At 37.5% G+C, this 6126-nt stretch overlaps 1 long non-coding RNA gene across 7 annotated transcripts; it reads left to right on the plus strand.

Moving 5' to 3' along the window:
* The first annotated feature begins 2925 nt into the window (after window positions 1-2925).
* Window positions 2926-5917, plus strand: LOC137083584 (uncharacterized). 7 transcript variants are annotated; one of them, XR_010906541.1, is made up of 5 exons: window positions 2926-2940; window positions 4936-4980; window positions 5093-5174; window positions 5268-5396; window positions 5558-5917. It is a non-coding gene; the product is annotated as an uncharacterized lncRNA (long non-coding RNA). The 7 variants fall into 7 exon arrangements; XR_010906536.1 differs by lacking the exon at window positions 2926-2940 and adding an exon at window positions 3093-3115 and having other exon boundaries at window positions 4922-4980; XR_010906533.1 differs by having other exon boundaries at window positions 4936-5174.
* Window positions 5918-6126: the final 209 nt, after the last annotated feature.

Below are 6126 nucleotides of genomic sequence, written 5' to 3' on the forward strand. Positions count from 1 at the left end.
CCATTCAGCAACATCCCAGCAGTGGATCCATTTCGTCAGGCAAGAGGGAGAGGGTCAAAGAAAAAAAAAAAAACTCTAAAAACACGAATATTCAACCTATTCGGACATCTGGTTGTGCATTTTGTCAATGACACGCATTATGTCAGTAACAGGACAAATTAATACAAAAAGACATAATTACTTATAACTACTATAGGTAGTTTATTTAAGTTTCAAGGTCCAATGGCATGGATTTTTTTTATAATTCTATTATGTTTCCAGAGGTGTACATATGTTGTTAGAATGTTTTTTTTTTTTTTTTTTTTTTTTATAATTTAGAAATAAAAGGCATTTTTTCTATACTGATATAAACCCTCTGATTGGCTTACATCTTTGCATTTAAAATGGGATTATGTGCCGGAGAGGGCAGCACTGCCAGTCCAGAGAGAGAGAGTGAGAGATTGAGCTGGGGAAAGATTGCTGAGAAAGTGTTATTTTTGACATCGAGTTGTTGAGAGCTTGTTGAGAGTTTATTTTGTTTGTATCTGAGAGCTCTAAATAAACACGAGTGAACTTTGCAACGCTATTTCTCTAACATAATGCTGTTACCACAACTAACAACAAACACGACATCGACATGAATATAGTAAGAGCTTCTGTTGTAATGGCAGTTTGGAGTGCACTGCAGATATCCGTGTGATTGACAGATCTGAACATTATAAAGAGTGTTATTTGATCGCTCTCTGTAGTTTAATAATTTAAATAATAGATTTGTTTCATGCTACTAACAGAAACAATGTAAAGTTGATCATTTTAGTCACTGGCTTGATTCACTGATGTATCAAGATGGCGAGGAGCGGGACTGACAGTATTAAACAATTTAGAAAGAAAGTCTGTGTGAACTTGAATGATTAGCTACACATCAGAAATCGATGATCCCAGATCAGGCATTACTGAACACTGTTACTCACTGTTTGTGGCAGTGCTGTTGAATCCATATGGAAAAGCCTGTGCTGACATTGCGACGGATAAACTGAATCCATTCTCTACTAATTCTCTGGGCAGGCAAAGCAGAAGAAGGGGAGGTAACCTTTCCTGGTATGACATCATAACAGGAGAATTCAAGATCAGCTTGACTGAGCTCTCTTTTCCTCAAAGGCAGAGAAAGACAGCCAAAACTCGGTTTACACCGATCAAAATATCTAGCCACTTGGGGACAATATTCAGGCTAGGGGAACTCATATTAATGTTGAAAAACCTCATAAAATGAAAATTTCATGCCATGGGAAATTTAAACATATCTGACAACGAATAACCTACATAATGTATTACTACTTAAAAAAAAGTAAATCAAATAATGGCCAAGAGTGCAAATCTCATACTGTCTGCGCAACGGTTTAAATGAACAAAGTAATTGTTCAACAAACAAAAGAGCTGATCAAGAGTTTTGTGCAAGCAATTTAAGGTCGTGACTCTTGTCCCATATATAGCAGGCTTCATTCAGTGATTGAAACACATATTATAGCCCCACTTTATATTAGGTGGCCTTAAGTACTATGTACTCACACACACACAAAAAAAATAGTACAATGTACTTACTGTGGTCATATTGTATTGCAAAGCACTTTTGATGATATTGATGTGAGATACGGGTAGAGTTAGGGACAGGTGTGGTGGTGTGGGTCAGTTTAAGAGGGTTAAGTGTAAAGGTAGTGTCAACTGTGTAATTACAAATGTAACTACAGAAATTAATTACAGACGTAATTACATGCAGGTATTTAAAAAATGTAAGGACAATGTAAAAACATGTATGTACACAGTGCATTGTATCAAATGATTAATTAAAAAGCTAGTACATAGTACTTAAAGGGTCATGAAACCCCCCGACTGCAGCTGTGTTTTTTCTCACCTTCGATTTGAAAAAGCTTGTTAAAAGGGGAGTGGTCGACTGTGAAAAGGTGGGATGGGTATTGTGTGGAAAGAGGGAATGGTTTGCATAAATAGGGGAGTGTCATTAAGATTAGCGATACCAACAGCAGCAGTTACAGGGGTCTGAGACATCAGAGTTCTTGGTTCACGTTGGCATTGTTTACAACAGTGAGATTAAATGAGGGATGAGTACAGCGAATGAGAGAGCTCCGAGACATTAAGTGGCGTGCAGCAGTAATTCAGTAAGAAATTAAAATAAATGTTATTCTGTATGACGAAATAGTTTGCAAACATGTGATAATTAAACTATGTTTGTCCAAATATGCACGCTCTATGACCACAAACAAAACGAAAAGATGGCTTTTGATTCTTGTTGATATTTCATCAAAAATATTGTTCATTAGCCTACAGATTGGTTATTTTGCACTCCTGACATAAATTAGATAGTCAACACTTGCAGGTTTGGCGTGCGATTCCTCAAGTTAATTTTACTTTACCGAGCCTCTACCAAAGGCTTCCACAGACGGCGTCCGGTTACAGCTCGCTCAGCGCCCTTACGTTACTTCGTATCAGCATAACGCCTCACTTTCCTCCTTGACTTTTCCGCACGCTGCTTTCAAAACTTCACTAACATAATAATTAATTAATTCATTACATTTATATAGCGCTTTTCTAGACACCCAAAGCGCTTTACATATAGAAGGGGGGAATCTCCTCAGCCACCACCAATGTGCAGCATCCACCTGGATGATGCGACGACAGCCATTTTGCGCCAGAACGCTCACCACACACCAGCTGATTAGTGGAGCGGAGACCGAGTGATGAAGCCAATCAGGATAAGGGGATTATTAGCCCTTTCGCACGTACGTTCTTAAAAATAAGACTGGCAGCCTGGCGTGAGTTTTTTTATTGCGACCGTTATTTTGCAATGACATGCGTTCTAATTTCCATGGTAACACACATCAACCTTGACACGTGAGTTTTTGCAGTGACGCAGTCACAATGGCGCTCGTGGTGGATGACCGCGTGCAGGTGAGCGCTCTATGAATGTTTTGCTTTATTTTTTTAATTCAAAACCTTTCACATTATTTGTTAGCATGTACACACTATGGTTGACATGTTTATGTTGCTATTTTTTCCCCACTGCTTTGAATTTCGCTTGCACACGGCATTTTGCATCTCCCTCACAACATCCGCGTGTCAAATGGTGAGTATATTTTAGTTTTTTTCCTCCTATTTTGGAGCACATATAATTATTTACAAACATGCAATAAATATGAATAAATATTAAAAAAATTCTCTTGTAAAACGAACAGTACTCAAAAATGTGGACGTTCAAATGTCATGTTTGTCATTTTGCACATTGCAAATATGCTCCGTGTATTCGGTAAAGTTATTAGGGTTCAGTTGGCTTGATACGTAACATGAATATATTATTTGTTTTAGTGTTTATATTGTTACTGAGTTTCATATTTCACTAGCAAAGCAGAGAAAAGCTATATGGTCACGCCTCACTGACTATTAGCTTGCATATAGTTTAAGTTACATGATGTCAAATGCATACATGATGACCTTTTCTCTGCTTTGCTAGTCAGAATGTGTTGTATAAGTTTAGCATAATTAAAACGTATGTCTTTTGTTAAAAAGAAATTGCAAAATGTACACATTTCATTCATGTTTTATTAAATCTCCTCAATTTAAGCTAAATGTTTTTTTGTTTAGACTATTATACATATATACACTTTCTAATAAAATTACAAAACAAATTATAAATATAATTGCAATGAACAACAATCAAAATAGTATTATAAACAAAACAATAAATATACTGTTCTCCAGCAGCCCTCTCATCAGGTTCGTCTTGAATTGCAGGGAAGTGATTTCCTTTCCTACTCACAGTAGAACAAATCGATAGGGCGTAAGGAAGAGGATAGAATAGTATGTGACAGTGTGATCTGTTTATTATTGTACATTTGTTTATAGAGGGTATGCATGTGACCTCACCGTCAGCTGGCATGTAAACACCTTATATCTTATACCTTAATCGCAATATTGCCTCTCTGACCAAAGTGCATGTGCGCGGACATATACGGATGCTGTGGGTTGTTCACACAACTTCATGAATGAACTCTGTGACATTATTCTGAAGTTTTCTCTTCTCCAAATCACTAAACACTGTCAACACAACCCGCTGTGCAGTCTCTGCTCCTTATCTTCATACAGATGGAGAGAACGTGACGACAACGTAGGCAAACCCGGCATTGCGATGTTCATCAGGGTGCTGAATAATATCTTGTACAGCCATAAAGATGTATTTTGATTTGCTAGCAGATTTAAACAATGGCCAGTAACATGCATAATGTATGCCTATATGAGTGTGGTATAACTTATTAGCAAATAATAAAAACTATTAGAAGAGAGATTTAAAAAAAACCTGTTATAATTTAATTAATTCTTTATTTAGTTATAATTTAATTAAAATATTTTAGTTATAATTAAATTAATTTATGGACTGACACAATCTGTTCAGTAAACCACTGTAAAAAAAAAAAAAAAAAAAAAAACTATTTTATATTTAGTTTTCTCTCCCCTGCTGTACCGAACCGTGACTTCAGAACCGAGGTGCATACCAAACCGTCAGTTTTGTTTACCATTACACCCTTAGTATATTGTATTTATTTAAAGCATTCACAGGCAAATTTGATTTATGTATTTTACTGGTTTCAAAATCAGGCATGTAAAAATGCCAGGAAATGTTCTTGTCAATATCCATGGATCACTGGATCTTTGGTAAGTTTTAAGCACCACTATATCAAGTCTAAGCTTTAGTTTAAACTGAAACTTGTTTACTCGTTGTTTACACCGGTTCCCCTATTAAATCCAGTCACGCAGCAGCTCTTTTGCCACTCACTCAGGCAAGTGACATCCATGCATACCCTTTATAACACTTTTGTTTACATTAATTGAAAATGTGATCAATTTTTTTATCTTGTTTATATTCTTTGATTTATAGAAATATCTTACCAGTAATTTGCCGGTAGACAATGTGGCTGTTCAGTAAAACTGTGTCAAGTAGGTGAAAGAAGATATTTTTGTACCACTTGGTAGACTTTCTGGTGCATTCAAGAAAACCAGTCATCATGTCCGCTTTGTCAACTGCTCCCATCTTTTTGTTGTACTCCAGCACACATACTGGCTTCATCTTGGCTTGCCCAGTGATGTGATCCAGCTTCCCTGTGGCTGCCATACCAGTTGGGTGGACAGTGGTAAGGACATGGACGTCTCTCTTATCATGCTATTTGACTGCCAACTGTGATCCATTTTCCTTGAGTTCCACATTACCCTTTGTCATTCTACAGGCGAATGTTGGCATCCCTTTGCGGTTTGCACACACAGTCCCACAAGCTCCAGTGCCAAGAGACAAGGTTCTGGAAAAGTGTGGGACTACTGTACCAGTTATCCACATAAAGGACATGACCCTTTCTGAGGTAAGGTCCTAGTAGTGTCATTACAACAGACCCAGAAATCCCAAGTCCTTGGTGGTGTTTTATGGCACTGGTAGATCTGGAGTAAATGATCATGTCCTGCACATAACCAGTGAGCACATCACACAAAACAAAAAACTTGACCCCAAATCTGTGCCATTTAGATGGAATGAACTGACGAAATGCCAGCCTGCCTTTCCACTTCATCAGAGATTCATCAACACACAGATCCCGGTATGGCACAAAAATGCGATGAAAGGAGGAGGTGAGAGCAGTAAAAATATTTCTGATTTTTTTCAGAGGGTCATTTAAAACTGCTGTTGCATTGTTTGAACAGTGAAGACAGCAGAGGAGCAGAAGGAATCGGTCCTGTGAAAACAAAGACCCGAAAAATGGTGTCAAGAGCATGGGGTCTGTGCTCCAGTAATCCTGAGCTTCAAGGTTCGGGGGAAGGTCTTCATCACTGTCACTCTCTGCCTCACTGTCAAAATTCTCCTCATCAGAATTAAAAAAAAACTCCTCTATTTCCTCACTTGTCAGTTGTCTTCTTTTGAAAAAATTGTCTTGCTTTTTCTCTGAAGTAGTTAAAAACTGGTAAATTGTATTAAAATTGTGTCTGCAGTGGGTACCAACGCGAGTGTGAGGTAACAGTGACATAACTTGTCAGCAGGAAAAAATGCTTGCAATGCATGTTTTACATTTAAATTTATGCATTTGGCAGACGCTTTTATCC

Source organism: Pseudorasbora parva, chromosome 1 (genome assembly GCF_024679245.1).
Source record: "Pseudorasbora parva isolate DD20220531a chromosome 1, ASM2467924v1, whole genome shotgun sequence".
NCBI lineage: Eukaryota > Metazoa > Chordata > Actinopteri > Cypriniformes > Gobionidae > Pseudorasbora > Pseudorasbora parva.